Raw genomic sequence first — 23,902 nt, 5'->3', positions numbered from 1 at the left:
TAAAGTGATTATCTGAATGGCTACCCTATCACATGAGAGCCTGAATATGTCACCAGCCAATACAACCATCTGACAGTCTCACCTTGCTTTCCAGCAAACAGTTGATGCCAAAGAGTGACTGCAACAGTTTTTAACAGGAAATAAATGCATCTCAAATTAAATAAGTGCTGAGGCTAGGCATTAAGACATGCGGCAAGCTGTTTGCCCCAGATTCAGGCTCTGCAAACAAGCCCCAGTGGGCGTCAAGTGCGTACTTGACTGTTCTTTAGCTCTCTCTTCCTGGAGAGTGTCTACAGAAAGGACATCTCATCAAAGAGCTTCTCCCACCTGGCTACACTCTTTTGTCTCTGTACCCTTTGCTTCTGGGATGGCATGTAAGAACACCTCATCTCCAGATTCAGCTTTGACATTGATTCCAACCTGAATTCTAAAATCTTTCCAGGCTTCTCGAGCCTCTAAATGAGCAGTCTTGAGCTGAACTGCAGTTCAATGCAACAGATACTCTGGAGCGACACGGAGCACGTGGCTAAAAATAGACAAACAGGTTCTACCTGTTAGAATTTACTTCTAAATGGAGTCTCTCCTAGAATTACTTATTATTGTCAATATAGAATCTAGCAAAAAGACCTAAGACACCACTGAACAGCCCCATAAAACTCCCCTCACACACATTTTGATAAATCTAATGCCTCAAAGTTGAAACGTAGAAAACACAGAAAAGTGGTTAATTCTTTTGGATAATAATAAGTATCATTGATTGAGAGCATAGTATATGCCATGCACTGCGTCAAGCACTTTATTCACCATTTACCAACCCCAAAAGGAACACTACCTTCGATTTATAGAACTCAAGGCTCAGAGAAGTCAAGTTACTGGTTCAAGGTCACACAGCTGCTAAAAGGTGGAATTGGAATTTGAACACTGACCAACCCTATTCCAAGGTGCATGCACTTAATTGCGAAACCAGAAAGAACAAATATGCTTCACAGTGTATAAGAAATCTAATCCATGGGGATGGTTACCCGAAGCACAGGATTGTGTGTGTGTGCACTTACCAGGGAAGATAGATAAATCAGATATAGCTCAGTCGTGTCTGACTCTTTGTGACCCCATGGACTAGCTCACCAGGCCCGTCTGTCCATGGGACTTCCCAGGCAAGAATATTGGAGTGGGTAACCATTCCCTTCTCCAGGGGATCTCCCGACCCAGGGATCAAACCCATGTCTCTCTCATTGCAGGTGGATTCTTTACCATCTGAGCCATCAGGGAAGCCCCTACCAGGAAAGAAGATGAGATCAATTAGCAGTGCCAGATTAGTGGAACTCTTGTGCGGGGACTTGCCATCTTCATTTCCATTTTACTGTCCTTCAAGTCACTGATCTTAATGTCCTATTTTGGCTTCCTATGAGTTTAACTGCAATACTCTGACCACCTAATGTGAAGAACCAACTTATTGGAAAAGACCCTGATGCTGGGAAAGACTGAAGGCAAAAGGAGAAGAGGGCACCAGAGGATGAGATAATTAGATAGCATCACCAACTCAATGGACATGAATTTGAGCAAACTCCAGGAGATAGTAGAGGATAGAGGAGGCTCGGGGAGTGGGGAGCTACACATCATGGGTCACAAGAATTGGACACGACTTAGGGACTGAATAACAATGAGTTCAACAAGCATGGGAAGGAAATAATGAAGTCAGAAGACCTGGCCTTTGCATACTCCTGGGTCACTCTTTCACTCATTGATCTGGGAGTGGTCACTTGCTGTCTCTGTTTCTCACATATGTGCTGAAGAAATTGATCTGGATGGTCTTTAGGATTTAGGTATAAATTTAGCTGTTAAAAATTACCATGTCAGCTAAGCCATTTTTGAATTATCTTGTGAAGTTTGTTTTATTTTGTTTTATGTTCTCTTCTTGCTAGTAATCTACCTCAATGGGAAAGGAAAAGAGAGATGATGTATTTTATCTAATAAAAAAGTAGAATCCTACATTTACTTCCCCTTCAGCTTAATTCTGCAATGCCACAACAATTTGGGAAAACACTGTACTGGGATCCTTTGGTATTAAGACAATAAGAAAATGAAAGATATCCTATCGTAACAAGTGGAAAACTTCTATTATCACATATGAAAGAACAGAGGCTTACAAAGGAAAAAAGTAAAACCAATTCTTTCTCAGAATTAAGCAAACTAAATGTGAGAACCTATTGAAAACCAGTGTTGTTTTATGTCCATAAACGTGTACTTCCTGAGAGGAAGGATCACACTTCATGCGGGCAGTCATCCTCTCTTGCTAATTAAGGGAGCTGAATTCCAGTTCCATCCAGTGTTGGCATATGAAGGGGACAGGGCCCAAGGTACACAGCGCCTGTTTCCAACAGGAGCTATTCAGAGTGCTTTCGTGTCTATTTCATTTGGTGGCGGGAATTTTGTTTTGAGCTGACAGAGGATGAGATGGTTGGATGAGTCAGGATGGCATCACTGACTCAGTGGACATGAATTTGAGCAAACTCTAGTGAAGGACAGGGAAGGCTGGTGTGCTGCAGCCCCTGGAGTCACAAAGAGTTGCACACAACTGAGCAACTGAACAAGAGACAAAGGTGCAAAGGAAGGATTGCTGTTCTGTCAGAAGAAACAAAACAATGTATAGTAATAAACCCCGTCCCAAACAGAGGTAGAGAAAGGCACACCTCTGGCTATAATGTCCTCAAACTTGCAGGACACCCGGTACCTTTCTAGGCCATTGATTCATTCACTTTCTTGCCAATAAACTAGCCAGAAAATTCCTTAGTGAACCATCTATTTTGCTGGTTAAGTCTGAGGCACTCAGATTTCTAGAGAGATAGCTATTACTGGATAATCATTCAGGATTCTGGGCATCCAGTATTGTATTCTATTCTCATTATTTTTGCTTCTGTGTCCAAAAGACAGGATGCATTGCCTTTGCCCGTAAAGGGAAGATCTTCAGTGTTTTAACCACCATTAACAAGATGATTAGCATGCCTTTTGCCATCTTTATGAAACACCAGATGTTTGCTTTGGCATTTTTCCAGCCCTCCTTGTGTCATCAAGCCTAACAATTCCTTCTTAATGAGCTGGTGTGCTGTTCCTTTCCGGTCCTGAGTAGGAGGGCTAGCCATCTCTTGACCCCACCACGCAGTTGCTTCGATTTTGATCTAACAGGTTGGCCTACCTGGGGAGGGTGAAGATATTCTTGCACACATCAACTATGAGGCGGCTCAGGTATCTTTAGAGAATAAAAAGCAACAGAGGAAGTGCTCCTCAAGTGGTACTCTTTCTTGATGAGGACCCTGCGTTCATGTTTAGCTTCTAATGTGACATAATGAATCATGAACTAAAGGTAATTGGAAGATTTGTGCCCTGTGTGCAGAACAGAAGTGTGATGTATGAAGGCAAGGCACAGGCCAATTAGGAAAGTGGATCAATATTTATATTGCTCTTTAAGGGAAGGAAATAATCCTGATAGATTTTCCTTGGGATTGCTGATGATGAGTATGCATTTGCAGTCAACACGGAACATTTCATTGATCTCAGTCAGGTTAAAATTTTATTAACAAGTCATACACGCATCTCTATGTTTCTGGAAGTTTTCTCTCTCTAAAAGCAAGTTAATACTTCTGCCTTTTGTTTCTCTCTCCCTGAACTGACATTTAACTAGCTGATATGTGCTGAACACTTTCCCATCTATTGTCTCATTTAATCCTCCTGATGATGTTGAAATTACTATTTTTATCTCCATTTACAGCTACAGATACTGAAGCAGAGAGAGGGTAAGTGACTTGCCCTTTACCACACAGGTAATAAAAAGTAAAACATGGACTCAAACAGATTTGTTTTTTTCTGACCCTGAAGTTTATGTGATTTCTGCAACCTCATATAGTCTCCCAGAGGCAGAATGAGGGTAGTTTTGTAGCATGGCCTAATTTGAATGAAGATAATGAGAATTATAAATGATGAGGCCAAAAAGGGAATGCACCCAACCAGGCAGCGTAGGAGGTGTCCTAACCCACCCAGGAGGGCCTTGGGATGCTGCTCCTGTCTGTCCAAAAAGCAGTTTCCTGTCCATCTAGCTTAGTGAAGGGCCAGCAAGTCAAACATGGCACCTCTACCTCAAGTGGCAGAATTTAGCACATGTGACCCTAAACCTTTCGAGAGTCACTTTGGTCTCTTGGTTTTTACTGGCTCTAAAGCAAACACCACAGTATTTTTGAACAGTATCTTTACTTCCTGACTGTTCAGATTGAGTCGCCTCACTTTGTTCAAAGGCTGCTTTTAGACATCCATGCAACACCACGTTAGAGAATTTGAGGTTTAATCAATAAAATTGACTAGGAAAGAACGCAAAAGCCATGCTGCCCGCTTCCACGCTTGATTCACTGGGCAGACACTTAGTTCTCATCTTGTGTTTGATCTACAGACTCTGTGAAAACTGTAACTTTTCCTTCCTGCATGAAATTTTAAATTAGCACTTGCTGTTATGTTCTGTGGGCTGTGGGGTCACTGTGGCCATCAGCTCCTGAAGCACAGGAATTTTATTTGAGAAGCGCCTTAATGAAGATTGCATCAGAGGTCAGGGTTTTGTTTCTGTTCATTTTCTACATGTTGGTGCCCTGTTCCCAAATGGGTGCCCTGATGCACAGTCTCCTCATAAACATACTACACATAGTTTATAATCAGGCTGCTGCCAAGAATCAGGTTTTTTTTTTTTTTAAGAAAGGAAATGTATTTCAGGAGCTAATGTGTGAGGGATTTCCAGAAATGTGGGAAACAGTTCTCTAGTGAAAACACACACACACACCCCTATTAAGTATGTCCTAATAAGCTGGTTCTATTCTGAGAAAACTATGTCCATTAGCCTAACTCCCCTGAAACCCAATGTGGTAGGTTCTATTTTCTTCCCATTTTACGCATGGCAAACTAATGCACAAAAAGGTTAAGTGACTTGTCTTACTTAGCTCACAAAGCTAGTAAGTAGCAAAACTGGGATATTAATACTAAGCAATCTAGCCAAAGATGATACCCTCAGTTGTCCCACTATCCTGGCTCAGAATTTTTCCTGCAAGCAAAGCTGGGCATCTCAGACCCAGCTGTGTGATCTTGAACAAGATGCTTACATGATGCTTACAGCCTCAGCTTCCTATCTGTAAACTGGCTAACAATAATGCCTACCCTTCATGATCATTCAGAGGAGTTAAAATAAGCATGTTTTGCAATCTGTAAAGTGCTACATACATGTCCTCCATCAATTGTGGATACAGCACACAACACACCTGTGTCCTTCCTGCTTTGTTCTGTATTGCCCTGACTCCATCCCATAATGCACTGGGTGCATAAAAACACATAATACTTAAAGTGGTAATTTCTAATTAAATATGTCTAAGCAGACCTCCAAATATCTTCCTAAATCATGATGTTAACAATTAATTAGTGTCAGGATGCATCATTTTGTCACAGAGAAAATGGGGAAATAATGTTACAGCAGTGGGAACAAATTGTGCCATCTGGTTATGAAAAATACATGCAACTCAAAGTCCCGTAGATCTAAATGTTAACTCAAAAGAATATTAGTTAATATTAGAGATATTGCAGCTTCCCTGATGGCCCAGTAGTTAAGACTCCATACTCCCAATACAGGGGCATGGGTTGGATCCCAGCTTGGGAAACTTAAGATCCCACATGCTGCTCGGTGCAGCCAAAAAAAAAATAGAGATATTACCATCATAAAAGTAATAACATGGATTAGGACTGGTATTCTGTACCATTAGTGAGTGCATAGACTAGAAGTGCCTGTCAATCATTTGAAAGGGGGTGGGACTTTAACAGAACAGAGGTGCAATGAGGAAGTGAGATATCAAGTGGGTTAGGCATTGACTCTGGATTCAGAAGCATAGGTACAAATCTTGCATCCATCCAAAAGCCACTGAGTGTTTATAGGCGCCAGGCCCTGTCAAGTAGGTACTAGAGACACAAAAGCACATAGAGACATGTTTTTTGCCTTTCTGAAACTCCGGCTCACCTACTGACCCATGTGCCCTTATCCCAGTCTTTCCATCTTACTAAGAAGAGTCCTGGTTTTCATATCAATACAAGGAAGCAAGTAGTAAGTAATCAGAAGTAAAGTTACCCTTTAGAGTTCGTACAATTAATTGGAATAAAACTTTAGATTTCTAATTCAGTGTTTTCTGCAACTGGATCTCATTATTTCTTCTGCACTTTGCAGCCCCATTTGTTGTATTTCTTAAGTTTGGGTACGATATGCCAAGATACAAGTGATTAAGTTTTTTCATATTCTGCTATGGTTTACCTTTGATGGCTATAGCCATTTCTTTTTCGCCCAAGATTAAACATGACTACTCTTTGAAAGGAATAATTTAAAAAAAAGATAAGCCACAGACTGGATAATTTTTGCAACTATATATCTGACAAAAGGCTTTAATCCAATTTTAATGAACTGTAAGTGATTAATTTTTGAGTTTTCCCAGAGTGTTTTCTGGGCTAACCACTCGTGGTGCCTGGTAAGGTCTACATTAGGGCCGACCCTTCTGTTCCCCTGAAAGATGTAGTCTTGGACAGTTCTTGGGCCTGTACAATGGAGGAAAGAGAAAAGCAGGCAGGAAAGAGGAGAATGAGGGGAAGAAAAAACATGAACTTTAAGTTCTCACTGGTTTGAGAAGCACAGTGGATTGGGAAGAACCTAAAAAGGGATTTTAAAATTTATTGCTAGGGGATTTCCTGTCCCCTTCATAATATTGAGTAATGCTAGTTCGAGTTGTTTTAAAATTTTTCTTGGTTGTGGGGACTGTGTTCATTTAAGCACAATATTGCTCTGAAATTGATTTATGAAGGTCACAGGTTTATGAGCCTTGAACAGCTATTGCCTTCATCTTATTAGCAGTGGAAGGCTGCGTGTGGACCTTCCCAGCGCATCTCGAATGTGAGAGCCAACCAGGCTTTAATAGGTGAGCAATGAGCTGCAACACATCTGCTGAAATCTACCAGGGGAAATGGTGTCAGGAAATGGAATCGAGTCTTTGGAACAATTGTCTTGTTAAGTACAAATGTTCCTACTTCAAAACTTCCTTCAAAGCTCTAAGTACAAGGAAAACACACAATTTCACTTTCATGCCACCTGGTGGTAGAAACTAACAGTTCATAGGCCTGCACTTGGGCTCTGGCTTAAGGTCTGGGAGGAGTATATAAAGAGCATTGCTTATTTCATATGTAGAAATTTTTCTCTCTCAATCCCCCTACCTGTATTAGGTCCCCCTCTGCTTTCCCCACCAATGGGCTGTTCTCTACGTAAGCTACAAGGATATATGTACAATGTGGGGAGTATAGCTGATCGTTTATAATAACGATCAATGGGATATAATCTTTAAAAATGGTGAATCACTGTGTTGTACACCTGAAACATAACACATTGCACATCAGTTATGCCTCAGTTTAAAAAAAGAAAGAGCATTGTTCTCTTCTGGGCTAAGGAGACAGAAATCCACTACAGGGCACTGACAAAATCTACATCATAGTTAATCCACTTTCTGTGCTTCTAGCTCTGAATTAGACACCATAGTTAACTCTTGCTCTAAAAGTTTACATTCTAAAAGCTGAGTAGGGTGAGGAAAATGGCATTAACTGAGAACTACTGCTTTATATGCATCCTCTATTTTTAAAATCCTTACCAGATTTTAGTACCATCATGTATGTGGTGATATGTGGTGGTATTAATAGTATTTCCATTTTACAAATGAGGAAAGACTTAGAGATCTTTAATGATCTGCTTAAGTTGAAATTATCATAGTAGACATTGGGGAGGAGCAGGGAATGGGCGATTTGGACTTTCTTGGTGGCCCAGTGGTAAAGAGTCTGCCTGCTAATACAAAGGACATGGGTTTGGTCCCTGGTCCGGGAAGATCCCATGTGCCACAGAGCAACTAAGCCCATGCATCAGAACTACTGAGCCCACGCTCCAGAGTCTGACAGTTGTAACTACTGAAGCCCATAAGCCCTAGAGCCTGAGCTCCGCAACGAGCAAAGACATCATAATGAGAAGCCCATGCACCACACCTGAAGAGTAGCCACCACTTGCCACAACTAGAGAAAGCCCACATGCAGCAACAAAGACCCAGCATGGCGAAAAACAAAAAAATTTAAAAATCTACTTCCCTTAAAAAAAGGAATGGGATATTTAATGATAGGGTAAAAGCTGTAAACAATGGTGTCTTGGAGGAGAGGCTTTTTTAAGCACTTGTGTTTAAAAAAAGAAATTAATTGTATGTACCTCTTGACTCTCTGAATTATTTTAGCTTGACAGTGTAGGAGTGATATAAATACACGAAAATGAGACAACACAACTGTTACGACATCCTTCTTTCCAAGTGAGGAGGGAGGTGTATCTATCAGTAGATTCTCATTTCTGAGGATGGGTGTCATAACACATCAGCTCTGTGCGTTCTGTATACACAACATGTGTTTATTTTTTCTCCCACTTCTTTTTGGTTCTGAATCTGCTTTTATGTGAACATGTGATCATTTTAGTTAGTCAAAATAATCATTCAAAATTTATAGTTGTGCAGGGTTCTGCTGTACACAATAGTGCCTGCACTCAACAGTATATTCCTGTGCACTTAAAAATATGTTCAGAGGGTAGATCTCAGGGGGTAAGTGTTCTTACCACAAAACAAAGAACAAAAGGACAGAAGGAAATGTATGGAGGTGATGGACATGTTTGTTACCTGGGTTGTGGTGATGGTAACACAAGCGGACATATGTATGTCCTAACACTGTGTGTACATTAATCGTGTGAAGTTTTTTGCGTACTAGTTATATATACCTCAAGAAGGCTAGATGGATGGATGCATAAATTATTTTTCTCTCTAAACAATTTAGCAAGTCCATAGCAAGGTATCAGGCATGCAATTCACAGGATACATTTGACATGAAAAGTTATAATAATCCCAGTTTTTCCCTCTTGTTCCTATATATAGCCAAGCTACTGTAGTTTGATTCTGGAAGTCCTAGACTTGAATCCTGCCCTGAACAGTTAACTGTGCAATCTTTTAATCCATTAATGATGCCAACTCTCTGAGTTTCTGTTTCCTCATCTGTAAATTGAGGGTAATAATACTTAACTCTCAGGAGTGTCACTGCTATTAATTCGTAAAACATGAGAAAACATTTAGCACAATGTAAGTAAGGTACATAGTAAAATATTTGTGTTTCCCAACTAGTGTTTTTTGTTATTATAATTTATGATTTTTATTATTTTACAACTATTGTATTGGGGAAAGAAAGTAGTCTATATATACAAAAGTATGAGTCACTCAGTCATGTCCGACTCTGTATGACCCCATGAATGTAGCCTGCCAGGCCCCTCTGTCCATGGGATTTCCCAGGTAGGGAATACTGGAGTGGGTTGCCATTCCCTTCTCCAGAGGATCTTCCTGACCCAGGGATCAAACCTGGTTCTCCTGCACTGCAGGCAGATTCTTTACTGTCTGTAATACAAAATATATACAAAACCTCCCTATAGTTTTCCAACACCCCCCTGCATATTCCAGTAAACAGAGGGGAAGAAAAGTAGATAAGAGATCCAGTGCAGAGTGTCCTGAGGTGACCACTGCAATGGTGAGAGGCTGTGAGGAGAGGAATTAAACATGTCCTTCTGTCATTTTGACTGGCTGGGATCACAGATTTTCAATTCTCTCTCCACCTTGAGAACCTTCTTCCCACTGGGGAAGTTTAGAACAGAGGAAAGATGATGCTATTCTCAGAAATTCCTCTCAGAAAAGGAATTGCATTTAGGGGAAAGTATTTTGCTGGGTGAGGCATTGAGATGCCTGGTTTGGCAGAATTACTCTGTACAAACCCTGGGTTGCAACTGGATTCTGGAGGGAGAGAAGAAACAGACAGAGGGACAAGACAGAAGCCAGCCTGCTCTGACAGCTCCTAGTGATATCTTTCCTCTCACACAATCTTCAGTACATTCTCCAAAAAAAAAAAAAAAAGGTGGGGGGAAGGAAGGAAGGAAAAAATCACCCCAAATCTAGAAATGATTGCCTGGGGCTTCCTGGTGGCACTAGTGGTAAAGAAAACACCTACCAATGTAGGAGACATAAGAGATGTGAGTCTGACCCCTGGGTTGGGAAGATCCCCTAGAAGAGGGTAAGGCAACCCACTCGTGTATGCTTGCCTGGAGAAGCCCCCAAAAACAAAAGGGCAGAAGAAAATGTGTGGAGGTGATGGACAGAGAGGCCTGGCAGGCTACGATCCAAGGGATCGCAAAGTGTACCATACGACTGAAGCGACTTAATACACACTGACATGCCTGGGGCAAAGGGGAAGAGTACTCTTGAAGTCAGCATCCAGGATTCATGGACAAGTGGAGAGGCAGGAGGAAGTAAGCCATTCACAGCCATTATGAGAGTCAGTTTCATAATCTCAGGCTATACATTGGCTGTTTGAGTACAATTTAACCAGAGTGCTTACAAGAGGTATCTTCCTGGTTGCATTCATTCATTCAACAATATTTACTAGGGACCTACAAAGAGCAGGAAGGCTGGGGTCATCTATGCCTCAAGAAACCAAGGAAAGAAGTACAGGCCTGACTCTGAAGGCAGGGGAAAGGAGGGGAGGGAGGTGCAAGCTGATCACAGCTGGGGCAGCAAGGAGACTTCCTTGAGTACTATCTCCCCAGAGGCTCTAAAACCATTCTCCAGCTGATGTAGGTAGAATCATATATGCTGAAAATCAATCTCTTAAGACAGTATGTGATGTGATAATTTTTAAGTCCACGGTGAAAGGAGCTTGAGGATGGGGAGCATTGTAAAAAGGTGGAAAATGTGTGGCATTGGGTTACTGGAATGTTCTCCTAGCATCTAAAAGGATGCCATGCCATACCATCTGTCGTATCCAACTCTTGCGACCCCATGGACTGTAGCCAGCCAGGCTTCTCCATTCATGGGATTTCCCAGGCAAGAATACTGGAGTGGGTTTCCATTTCCTTCTCCTGGATATTTTCCCAACCCAGGGATTGAACCTGTGTCTCGGCATTGCAGACAGATTCTTTACTGCTGAGCCACCAGGGAAGCCCATATGAAGAGCTTAGAGTAGCAGTAGAGAGTGAGTGAAGTCCCTAGTCATGTCTGAGTCTTTGTGACACCATGGACTGTAGCCTGCCAGGCTCCTCCATCTGTGGGATTTTCCAGGCAAGAGTACTGGAATGGGTTGTCATTTAGTATTTTGGCCATGTTGCATAGCATGTGGGATCTTAGTTCCCTAGTCCAGGATAGAACCCACAAATTCTGCATTGGAAGCTCGAGTCTTAACCACTGGACCACCAGGAAATTACCACGAAACTCTTTTTAAAACCAGGTTTACAAGGTTTATATTGCCATTTTTTCTGTTCCCTCTTCTATAGCTACACTAACTTTATTGATATTTTTGAATGTTGCCAGATCTTTCCCACCTTAAGACATTTGTAATCTCTTTCTTCTTCTGTCTGGAAAACTCTTTCCTGGATCTTTGCCTGGCTTGCTCCTTGACTAAGTTCAGGATTCCTATCAAGGGTCCATTCATTATCCTTTTCTCTCACCCTTATTTGTTGTTGTCCAGAGCCTCTCTCACTCCCTGGAAATGTATTATTTGTTCATTTATGATCATCTAGTTTCCCAGTGGAATGTAAGCTCCATTCAGGCAGAGACTCTATCTTATCCATTGCTTTGTCCTCAGAGTATACGGTGTGTTTTCAGTAAGCACTTTAAATAACCTACTGAACGTGTGTGTGTGTGTGTGTGTGTGTGTGTGTGTGTGTACAGAAACTACAGAAGAAACTACACAATAAATGGAAGGTTCTGGCAAGCACTGGAGGATGGGATGCTTTGGGCAGGTATGAGGCACTCCAGAATGTCATCAACATCATTCACGTGGCAATTATACTATCATTATGTGTTGCTGGAACCAAAGTCCCATGACCAGAACAAACGTACACAGATAACTGTGAGTTAAACAGTGTTCTGCACTCTTTCATATATACTATCTCATTTAGTTCTCACCCCAACAAGACTGACCTTTTTTCCATCTAGGCCAGATGAAGAAAGAGAGACCTAAAAAGGTAAAATCACTTAACCAAATTCATTCAAGAAAGTGGTAAAGCCAGGATTTGAACCCAAGTTTTACAACTTTGAACCTATTGTTTTTCCTCCTATTGCTTCATTTTCCTTTTGTTGACATATAGTTGACTTAATTCTATTAGTTTCAGGAGTACAACATAGTGATTCAATATTTTTATACATCACATACACCATACAACGTTATTATGATATTATGGACAATATTCTCTTGTTGTTTTTACATTGCTACCAAAGTTAGGAAAGCTCATTAGGATGAAAGAGGAGGAGAGAAAGAGAATGAATAGGAATCCCAGCTCGAGAGGCTTCAACCCATTTCTGCATAAATCTACCCCTGTTGCTCCAGCATGTATTAAGTAGTCAGTCTTTTAAATGAATTGTTGATAAGGTTCATTTAGAAAATAGTACATGCATTCTCCCACTTTTACTGATGATGAAGAGGAAAAGTTAAAATTTTACATAACCTCCTGCTCGTTCTGCCTATGTAACTCAGTTTGCTCCTTACAAAGTCTGGATCACATAGGTCATATTGTCTTAGAAAGTGGGGACTTAACAATACTAGTAACTGGAGCTTATCTCACTCGCCCTTGTCCTGCTGTTTGCAATTGCCCAGCTCCTGCAAACCTACTTAATCATGCCTGTCCATGTAAAGGTCAGGCATCCCCCCCTTCCCGTCTTGACTGCTGTTCCCAAGCTCATGAAACCCCTTGGTTTAAGCCAACCTATTAGCAGCTAGTGTTACCCACTATAGTCTGTCTATAAAAACTCTGTAACCCTTTTGTCTGGGGCTCAGAGCTTGAAGTGTTAACTCCTCTGGGCCCGCCAATGTAATAAACCTGAGTTCTCCAACTCTTTGAGTGTGGTGTTTGGTTTCTTGATTACTGGTTTCTGCGACATTTCTGGAGGCCCCAGTGAGATTCCAACCATGCCGGTCCCCTGAGACGTCAGACTGGTGGCTTGGCCAGGCTGGAGAGAAGGAACCCTGAGACGAGGAGTCATGCCACCTGATGGTATTCTGGGTTCTCTTTCAGACCAGTGTTCTGACTTTCCAGACGGCCAAGCCCCGACTGGACTCATTGGAGGGACGGAACAACTCACCAGGAATGGCCACAGGATCAGGTAAGGCCACGGGGCTAGTCTCTAGTCAGGTCCTACCCCAACGGGTAGAAGAGACTGATCACCTCCTTGGAGCTCCCAGGAAGGGAGAATCATATAGGGAGAACTGGGGACTCAGGAGAAAGGAGGCATTGTGACTGATAACCTCCTTGGAGCTCCTGGGAAGGGAGCAACAGTTAAGGAGCCCTGGGGACTCTGGAGAAGGGAGGCATTGTGATAGCCTCTGAATGACTGCGAGTGTGTAATTGCTGATTGAATAGAGTGAGAGAAATTTTTCTTTTTGGAACTGCAAAACCAATTCTTTTTGCATATGCAATTAAAAACAACTAGTTTGTTAAAAGGCCTGCCTAGGGAAAGGCTTGAAGTTAACCCTTTACATGTCCTTGAAATACACAGCCCACTTTGCCTGAGACCTCAGCTTTGGGCAAATTAGAACTTAAAGCAAAGGAAAAAAAAAGAGGGGTCAAAAAGATTTTTAAATCTCAAAAAGAAAACTATAAGATCTCTGTCTCTATGTATGTATGTTTGCGTATGCCTTTTGTTTTTTCTGATAATATTGTTAAAGTTGTAAATAAGTTCTAATTTTATTGGCCTAAAAAAGTAACTGCTTACAAATCAAACAATTCCAAATACAAGAAAAATTAACCTAAATAAATTTCAGATTCATGTGAACTGGGAAATATTCAATATTAAGTATCTAGTATTAATGTTTGTTTGCTAATCTAGTAAGGAAAGTAGGATGTTGTTTTTAATAAAAAGAGGTGTAAAAATAAAATTACATTTTATAAAGGGAAAAGAAAGTAGGTCTGACCTACAGGTGGCTGTTACAAAAAGTTATTAGAAGGTTTGTGGAAAGTGACCCTGAAGAAAAAGTTTTGGTTAAGATGGACAAAGTTTAAAATAAATTAAGTTTACCTAAATGAGTTTAAAGTAAGTTGGTGTAAAAACTTAAATTCAATCTTTCTCTCTGTTAAGAGGTCATATTTTCTTCAGATGTTAAACTGCCTTTAATATTAGATTTAAGTTTCTTTACCTCTTAATTGATCTGTTCTATATTTACCTTTGAAATCTTTTGTTAACTTTGACTAAGTAAATAACTATTATCTCACAATGACTTATATGCTCCTACCTGATTGAGTGTTATAAACCCTTTTGGTATTTATCAACAAAACTTCCTAAATAACTTGACTTTTAGTTATCTTTGGGATGCTTCAGAGGGCCCCTGGAACATCCCAGAGAGCTGTTAAGCTACCTGGGTTCATTGGACATGTTGAATTACATGAGAAGTAGTGTTGAAGGGGTGAAAAATCTTTTCAGGTTATACTGTATGGTTGATGTTACTAATATAGATATCCTAAAATTATGTGAAATTCATATAGATCTGATATGCCCTGATAAAATATGGTCAATTATAATTCTAGTTATCATATTAAAGTGTTATGACCAAGTTTCTTTGTCAATTGCAATAGAATCAGATTTTAAACAGTCCTTCTATGGTTTTACTCTCATGCCTTTAGAAGAATATTGCTAGTTCTTCAATATTTATGGAAAAGACTTTCTAAGATTAAGCAGATAAACAAATTTTGTTATTAACAGTAAGCTGGTACCAGACTGGAATTTGGTCTTCTCTCTGTTTAGAGAACAAAGTTTTCTTAGAATGCAGCTTTCGATAACAAATTATGAGTTTGTCTTTAAGTGATTTATATTTGTTTTTAAAATCTTTTTGTTACTTTGGTAAAGTAAATAAAACATTATTTCAAATTATGGTACATGTAGACAAAGCTCATTTTGTTTCTACAAAAAAATAACCCCTCATGGTTAGACCTTTGTTATCCTGAAGTCCTTAAAACATGGCAATAGTCTGCTCCTAAATCAGGAAATTAAAAATGGATAAACAACAGCTAAAAATCAAAGAGCCAGGGCTATGGGAAATCCAAGACAGCTGCTTGGCTTTTCCTGGCTCCCTGACAGACCTCATTTTTTATTTGATGGGTTAAAGCCTTCCCTGGCTACAGTTTTAATGCCCTCACAATGAGTTCTCCAAAAAAAAAAAGAAGAAGAAAAAGAAAAAAATTATGTTTCACTGAATATTAAGTTCTAGTTTTGTTAATTAAGGTCTGTGCTTACTAAAACTCACTTCTGAGATAGTTCCTTATTATATTGCTGAAAGGTTTAATTAAGTTATTAAAAAGAACACTAAAATTGTTTCTAAAGCTTATCTCAGTAACCAATCTTTGGATAAAGGTCAGATGCTCCATGATGTATAACCAGGAGATTAACACTTGGCTATAATCATTTAACTGAGTCAGATGACCTGGGGTATACCGAGCTATACCCAATGAAAGTTCTTGACTTAAATTCTTGCTTATGACATTACTAATAACTGCTAGCTATATTATTTTCTATATAGTTTGTTTCCGAAGATTATTTCTTTCGTTACCAAGTGTGTGACTGAGCCTGTGATAAAATGGTGATATGCAGTTCCATATGAGATCAAAGATTGTAATAATGTATGGATGTGAGAGCTGGACTATAAAGAAAGCTGAGTGCTGAAGAATTGATGCTTTTGAACTCTGGTGTTGGAGAAGACTCTTGAGAGTCCCTTGGACTGCAAGGAGATCCAACCAGTCCATCCTAAAGGAGATCAGTCCTGGGTGTTCATTGGAAGGACTGATGTTGAAGCTGGAACTCCAATACTTCAGCCACCTGATGCAAAGAACTGACTCATTAGAAAAGACCCTGATGCTGGGAAAGATTGAAGGCAGGAGGAGAAGGGGATGACAGAGGATGAGATGGTTGGATGGCATCACCAACTCAATGGACATGAGTTTGAGTAAACTCCGGGAGTTGGTGATATACAGGGAGGCCTGGCGTGCTGCGGTCCATGGGGTTGCAAAGAGTCAGATATGACTGAGCGACTGAACTGAGCTGAACTGAACTCTAGATATGGGAAGAAGCAACAAGAGGAAATATTTTCCTGGACCAAGAGGCTAGTAAGACAGCTTTGGTCCAGAGAGTTTTGCTACTTACAAGGCCTGGTGTAGTGACAGCATATTGAGTGGCCTGTCAATGGAATCTTTGTTAGACCTGGGAATGAGGCTTCCCAGCGCCGCAGGACACAATGACCATGAAATGCCCCCCAAACATGGTCAAATATGTGGCTATGAAGGGGCCCTGCTGACTGAAAGTTGGCCTGTGCCAGCTGCCTCTACAAAGATTAAATCATGACCGCTACAAGATGATGACCTTCAAGAACCCCTTGAAAGGAGTTGAGGGTGGAGACAAAAAATAAGGCACTCTGTGCTCTGGAAAAAAAACAGAAAAACAGGCCTTCGGATAGTCAGTTTTCAGGTAAAGATTTTTATGAGTCCAGATTCTTACTTTAAGTTCTGTTTTTCTTTTTCAAAGTGCTTATAGTAAGGAGCTCACCACATTGCCTAAGAAATTTGGTGAAGCAAAATGAACAAGTGGAAGAATTTCTGCTCATTGATGGTATCTATTGCTTTCTCTACAGAGCTAAGAGAGATGCTAATTCTTCCTCTCTGGGATGATTCACTTGCGGTTTTGGTCTTTCTACCTCAGAACAAGCAAATGGACGAGGTGACCTTGAAGGTTATCCCATAAGCCCTCAAGATCTGTGCTCAGATGATAAATCAAAACAAAGATAGTGGAGGCTTTCATTTGGGCTCCTTTTCTCTGGCCACCATAATTAGTTCTGTCCTCTTAAGCCAGGCAGATGCCAGGTTTTGGAGCATTCTTATTTGTGGAATACTAGAGTTGGCTGCCCGTGAAAAAGATACAAACAGACAGAAAGGAGAAGACAAGATGAGGGGTAACTTTGAACACTTATGAACACAACTCAAATGTTGGTGATGCAAACACAATGATTATGTAACTTCATTTTTCGCAGCCTAGCTGTCTTTCCCACCCCACAGGAGGCCTATGGACAGTAGAGCATTTCTGAAGAAAAAAAATGGAGGAATATGGTTTTCTTTGTGTCAGAAGTCCCAGGAGCTATATGCAATATTCTGTTGCAAATAGACCATCATATTAGAATATTATGCGTTGCGATGCCTGCCATGAGTCAGCTGAGCTGTCTTTCATTTCAAAAATGTGTTCTTGCTCCCCATCTTCTTTCATCTGTCTCTTGATTTTCACAAGATTTCAGCTATATTCATTTCAATATATGGCAAAACCAATACAATATTGTAAAGTTAAAAAATAAAATAAAAAAAAAGAAAACCATACACTCATTTCCACTGCTTTCTCCAGCTAAACTCACACCTTGATTATGGGAAATCCCCACCCTGGATATTCAGATTCATTTCTATTACTTTTTTGCTTCTTTCAAGTTACTTGCAAAGGTGCAGTTGGCTGTGGTGCCAAGTAACTCCCCATCAGTTTGATAAATTTTGATTGACAAACATTCTTCCAGTCTTTTGCCCTAATCTATTACTGACAATGCTCTCATCTTTACACACTATCTCAAATCCTTATTTTTTTCCCGTAAAATTTGAATCCCAATGAATCCCAAAGGGGGTGATATATATTTGAAAAAATAAGAAAGCATCCCAGCCACAGTAGCAGGGGTTATATAAATTATGATACACAGGCTCAAAGTCATATATGCACTTTCATTCATTTACTTTGTTGTTCAGTTGCTCAGTTATGCCAGACTATCTGCGACCCCATGGACTACATCACACCAGGCTTCCCTGTCCTTCGCTATCTCCTGGAGTTTGCTCAAGGCCGTTTACTTAACAATTATTTATTGAATCTAGGTGCCAAACCCTGTACACATTGCTAGAGCAAAGGCAAAAGAAACTGTCTCTTGGTGGAAATAGCCTAGTAGATAGGGAAAAGCAGCAAGCAAGCAAAAAAAAAAAAAAAGGGTAGTAGTTATAAAATAACTACTACAGTAAGTGTTAAAATAGAAGTGAGACCAGAACTTGTAGTAACCAAAATACCCGTCAGCAGATGGATGGATAAAAAAATATGGTACGTGTATACAATGGAATATTACTCATCCATAAAAAAGAACAAAGTAATGCTATTTGCAGCAACATGGATGGATCTACAGGTGATTATACTAAGTGAAGTAAGTCAGGGAAAGACAAATATATGATATCACTCATGCACAATCTAAGGTTTTAAAAAATGATACAAATGAACTTATTTACCAAACAGAAACAGACTGACAGATATCCAAAACAAACGCATGGTTACCAAAGGGGAAACATGTCGGGCAGAGGGATAAATCAGGACCTTGGGATGAATGTAAACACAGTACTATATATAAGATAGATAACCAATAAGGAGATCAACCAGTCAATCCTAAGGGAAATCAACCCTGAATATTCGTTGGAAGGACGGATGCTAAAGCTGAAGCTCCAACACTTTGGCCACCCAATATGAAGAGCCAACTCATTGGAAAAGACCCTGATGCTGGGAGAGGTTGAGGGCAGATGGATAAGGGGGCAATAGAGGATGAGATGGTTGGATGGCATAACTGACTCAGTGGACGTGAGGCTGAGCAAACTCCGGGAGATAATGAAGGACAGAGACGCCTGGCATGTTGCGGTCCATCGGGTTGCAAAGGGTCGGACGTGACTTAGTGACTAAACAACAGCAACAGATGAGGTATAGCACAGGGAACGCTACTCCATGTTCTGTGATAACCTATATGAGAAAGGGGCTTCCCTGGTGGCTCAGACAGTAAAGAATCTGCCTGCACTGCAGGGAGACCTGGGTTTGATCCCTGGGTCAGGAAGATCCCCTGGAGAAGGGAATGGCAACCCACTCCAGTATTCTTGCCTGGGAAATCCCATGGATAGAGGGGCCTTGGAGGCTACAGTCCATGGGGTCGCAAAGAGTTGGATAGGACTGAGTGATATTTTATCTTATCTGATAGGAGAGAAGAGTCTAAAAATGAATGGATATATGTATATGTATAACTGAATCATGTTGTTGTACCTCTGAAACTAGCAACATTTAAATCAACTATGCTCCAATAAAATTAAAATAAAAAAATTAAATATAGGTGAAAATAGTATGCTTTACAAGAATAGAGGAGGGAGCAATCAATTCAGTTAGAAAACTACAATGACTAGAAAACTAGGCATTATAGAAGCTCATGTAGCTCTAGGAAAGAGTTTAATGATATAATGTATAGTGAATAAATAAACTTGAATTAATGCTATGGACACACATGACGTTTGGGTGAGTAGGGGAAGGTGAAGGCAATGAGGGAAGATGAAATTATTGGGTTAAAGTGGTAGATTTCTAGTGGTAGGGTTATGTTTTGCTTTGCTTTCTCTTTAATTTTTTGTAATAAATGACAATTTGGTAGTGGTTTAGTCGCTAAGTCATGTCTGACCCTTGCGATCCCATGGAGTGTAGCCTGGTAGGCTCCTCTGTCCATGGGATTTCCCAGGCAAGAATATTGGAGTAGGTTGCCATTTCTTTCTCCAGGGGACCTTCCCAATCCAGGGATCGAGTCTGGGTTTCCTGCACTGCAGGCAGATTCTTTACCAACTGAGCTACCAGGGAATGGAGCCCTGTGTGAAGCATCGCTTTCTAAAATGGATCTTGTCTAAATAAGAGGTGGCACAAAAACAAATTCACAGACTTCCTGTAATAGGCATGTGAATCTGATATGTGGGTCCATCTTAGTGTCACTGAAAAGGCCCCATGTGAGAACTACAGCAACTATTTTCTCCTTATATTAGCTGGCGTATGTTGTCATTAGGCAGGAAGTCAGCTGTAGAATCAATAATTCTCTGGATAAAAGGCATTAACTGCTCAACCATGGTTAATGTGAGGGATTTAATGACTAATGTGATAAATTTATGCATGATGCTAATATTTGCCCAGTTTTCTGGAGGTAGGATTAGCATTTGAATTATAGTTTAATTTATATTAATATATATTTTTATGTATAATGCCATACATTTTATTTGATGATTTATTCCTCTTTTCTTGGGACAATTTAAAAGTATCCTAGGTTAGGAAATAGTTTGCTTTTTTGGTAGCTAGCATTTTGAGCCTGGATTGTGGATCATTTGAGTATTATCCTTGGTTCCTCACGAATAATATGTTAATATTAACTCTGATTTCTTCCTGCTCAAATTGTACTATTTATCATTAAAAATCCATATCAAGCTGCACTCCAGTGAAATCTTTTCTGTCAACAACAAATTCTAAGTGGGAGCTCTTTTTCCTTATTTAATTCCTATTTCTTTAAACATAGGTTAATAATTAATTGTTTCTTAATATCTAAATATTTATATGTACTAGTCTTCACCATTATACCTAATTATAAATTTCTTAAGGTGAGGTAATTTTATTTCATATCACTTACCCTTAGTACCTAGCTTAGGGCTAAAAGAATATAAAGAGCTTAAAAATGCTTATTTTATTTAAAAAAAAGAGTGATTTATACTTTCATAACACACACATACATATCTATTACTTTCAGCTCTAGTGGACACAGCTTTCAGAAATCCTCTTGTATAGGGATATGTGCAATTGAACTTTTAATTTCCCAAAGTGGAATTTAATATCCACATACACACAACCGGCCAGATTCCTTGCAAAACCATCAGTTACTTCCAAAACATAGTGGTTCCTGCTGGTTTTATAGTAAATTTTATCCTAGTGCAGGACAACTTGCTGCAACATCTATAACTGGGTGAACTACAGAGGCTACTCAAGGTCAAGCCTAATTATCCACATTTGCACCCACCTGTGTGCTGTGCTCAGAGACTCTTTGTGACCCCATAGACTCTAGTCCATCAGCCTTCCCTGTCCATGGAGTCTCCCAGGCAAGAATACTGGAGTGGATAACCATTTCTTTCTCCAGGGGAATCTTCCTGACCCAGGGATTGAACACATGTCTCCTGCATTGGCAGGCAGATTCTTTACCACTGCCCCATAGGGGAAGCCTGGCAGATGTGAAAGTCTTTAAGATGAGCATTTGTTCATTAATGGAGGGGCATGCTGTTCTCTGCAGAATTCGGCAAAACTCCAGCTGAAATATAAGGGTATTCATTTTAAAGTCAAGTTCCCAGGTCATTAAGCACTTTGAGAATCGATAGTCTCTGTAGTGGAGAAGGCAATGGCACCCCACTCCAGTATTCTTGCCTGGAAAATCCCATGGATGGAGGAGCCTGGTAGGCTGCCGTCCATGGGGTTGCTGAGAGTCGGACATGACTGAGCGACTTCACTTTCACTTTTCACTTTCATGTGTTGGAGAAGGAAATGGCAACCCACTCCAGTGTTCTTGCCTGGAGAATCCCAGGGACGGGGGAGCCTGGTGGGCTGCCGTCTATGGGGTCGCACAGAGTCGGACACGACTGAAGCGACTTAGCAGCAGCAGCAGCAGTCTCTGTAGTAAGAGAGAATTTGCATCCAGGTGAGCTCCAATCTGGCTCTGTTCCTACAAGCTGTGTGACCTTGCGCAGTTCCCTTTCCCTTGTGGAGCCTCAGGTCATGCTCCTGCTCAGTCACTCAGTCTGTCAGACTGTTTGTGACCCTATGGACTATAACCTACCAGGCTCCTCTGTTCATGGATTTTTCCAAGCAAGAATACCAGAGTGGCTTGCTATTTCTTCTTCCAGGGGATCATCCCAACCCACGTCTTCTGTGTCTCCTGCATTGTAGATGGATTCTTTACTACTGAGCTATCAGGGAAGCCCCTGCAGAGCCTCAGACCCCTGCCTAGAACACAAAGTTGTTTTACTAATGGATCACTAAGTACTGTCTTTGCTCAGACTATGATTCACTATTACTTAGCTGAATACCTAGACCTAATTTTTATTGTGCACTTATTATGTGTGAGGCAATGCATTTTTATGGGTTTGCACTATGTATCAGGCTGAAACTGTGTTTAACCACAATGAAGATATATTTGCTAAAATATATGTGCTTGCCCTGTCTGAAAGCTACTGACCAGCCAGTATCTTGTTCTCTCTTCAAAATCTAAAATAAGTTGGATGCTCCTTTAATGCAGCCATTTTCCAGTCACTAAGCAAGTCATTCATCCTTAAACAGTGTTCAGTGGAGCAGCTGATACTCCTTCCAAAGGTTAGGTTTTAAAGGTGTTTATTCTAAGTGGATTTAAGAAAATGAGCTCACACAAGCTTTTAAAATTTTTTTTTCTGAAGTGGACATCAGTCTATGATTTAGTTGCTATTTAAAAAATTATAATGTGTTAGTTTTCTATGATACACTTTACTTGATACCCACTGTGGTAGCCTGTCTCCACGATGATAGCCATCACTACCTTTTGTCCCTGTACCCACTTCCCTAGAAAGGGAAGGTCTGCTCCTCTTCCTGCTTGAATCTGGGCTGGTTCATAACTACTCTGACCAACACAATGTAGAGCAAGTGGTGCCATGTGACTTCTGAGTCTAGGTCATATGAAGCTTTTCTACTTCCACCTGAGGCCTTTGGAATGCTCACTTTGGGGAGGCCAGCTGCCATGTAAGAAGCCCAGCTGCTCTTAGACCACTATGCTGTGGAGAAGCCCAAGCTAGCCTTGTGGAGAAGTTTCATGCAGAGATGACCAATCAGGTCTCCACTGGTCCAGCCAGTGCAGCCTGAGCACCAGTAAGGACGTCTTCAGACAACTCCACTTCAGCCAGAATCTGACTGCAAGTATACAAGGACTCAAGCGAGTACTGCCCAGCTGAGGCTAGAACTACCAATGCATGAGAGAGAAGAGTAAATTATTACTTTAAGCCACTACATCACTCTAGATAAATACAGTCAGCTCAAGAGACCATAGTGGATAGAAATGTATTCCTTACATGCCCTACATGCATTTGATTCTACTAGAGGGTTCAGATTAGGGGCAGCCCAGAATTTCCTCTTATTTTATTTTTTGTGCTAGTTAAATGTTGGTAGAGTAGAGCATCCAAGCACACTTAGAGTGCAGAATCAAGAGTCAAAAGGTCTATGGAGACCAAACTCAAATATACTGAGAGAAAGAAAGACATTGTGTCTGGGACCTCAGGTTCCAAATTAGTGCATGTGGCTGGAAATTAAGCGAACAAAATACCAAGACAGAGAATCTAAAATGGATTAGGAAGGCCATTAACCAGAAGTCATAAACCTCATAAACTAGCATGGAAGAATGCCTGGATGAGAGGATGATGGAAGAGAGAAAGCAATTATGCTTTGTGTGTAGGTAGAACCCCTTAGGTAACTGACAATCTGAGTTCACAGGCCCCTTCAGCTTAACTGCAGTGTCTAATTGTGAGAGTGTGTGCATGTACGTATGTGGGGGTGTGAGAGACCTGAAAAGGAAGAAACTCATTGGGTTTTCTGCCCTGGAAGCAATAGATTTATGGGTGAGTGATTAGTTTCCTCTGGTGTCTCCCTGGAAGAGACTTCCATACAGGCTGCTGGGATGCCCTGCTAGGAGTCTTTGTCTGAAATCTTGAGAAGTCAGTGGACGTGATAATGGATATCTTTAAGTCTAATAAAAGAAGGACTGTCCTAAGGAATGTTAGAGCATGAGAAAAGATACTGATTCCTAGGATTTGAGAACGGTCAGACACATGTTATTTAACACAGCTCTAAAGGAAAATGTACACAAAGAGTGGGCAGAATGGATTTTAAATGATAAAATTCTCCTC

The 23,902-nt window shown here is 40.6% G+C and overlaps 1 protein-coding gene across 11 annotated transcripts in view; it reads right to left on the bottom strand.

The window, feature by feature from the left end:
- The window catches only part of LINGO2 (leucine rich repeat and Ig domain containing 2), a 1,453,939-nt gene that overhangs the window by 32,493 nt on the left and 1,397,544 nt on the right, over positions 1-23,902 (bottom strand). The window lies entirely within an intron of this gene.

Source organism: Bos taurus, chromosome 8 (genome assembly GCF_002263795.3).
Source record: "Bos taurus isolate L1 Dominette 01449 registration number 42190680 breed Hereford chromosome 8, ARS-UCD2.0, whole genome shotgun sequence".
Lineage (NCBI taxonomy): Eukaryota > Metazoa > Chordata > Mammalia > Artiodactyla > Bovidae > Bos > Bos taurus.
This window is presented reverse-complemented; position numbering and strand designations above follow the sequence as displayed.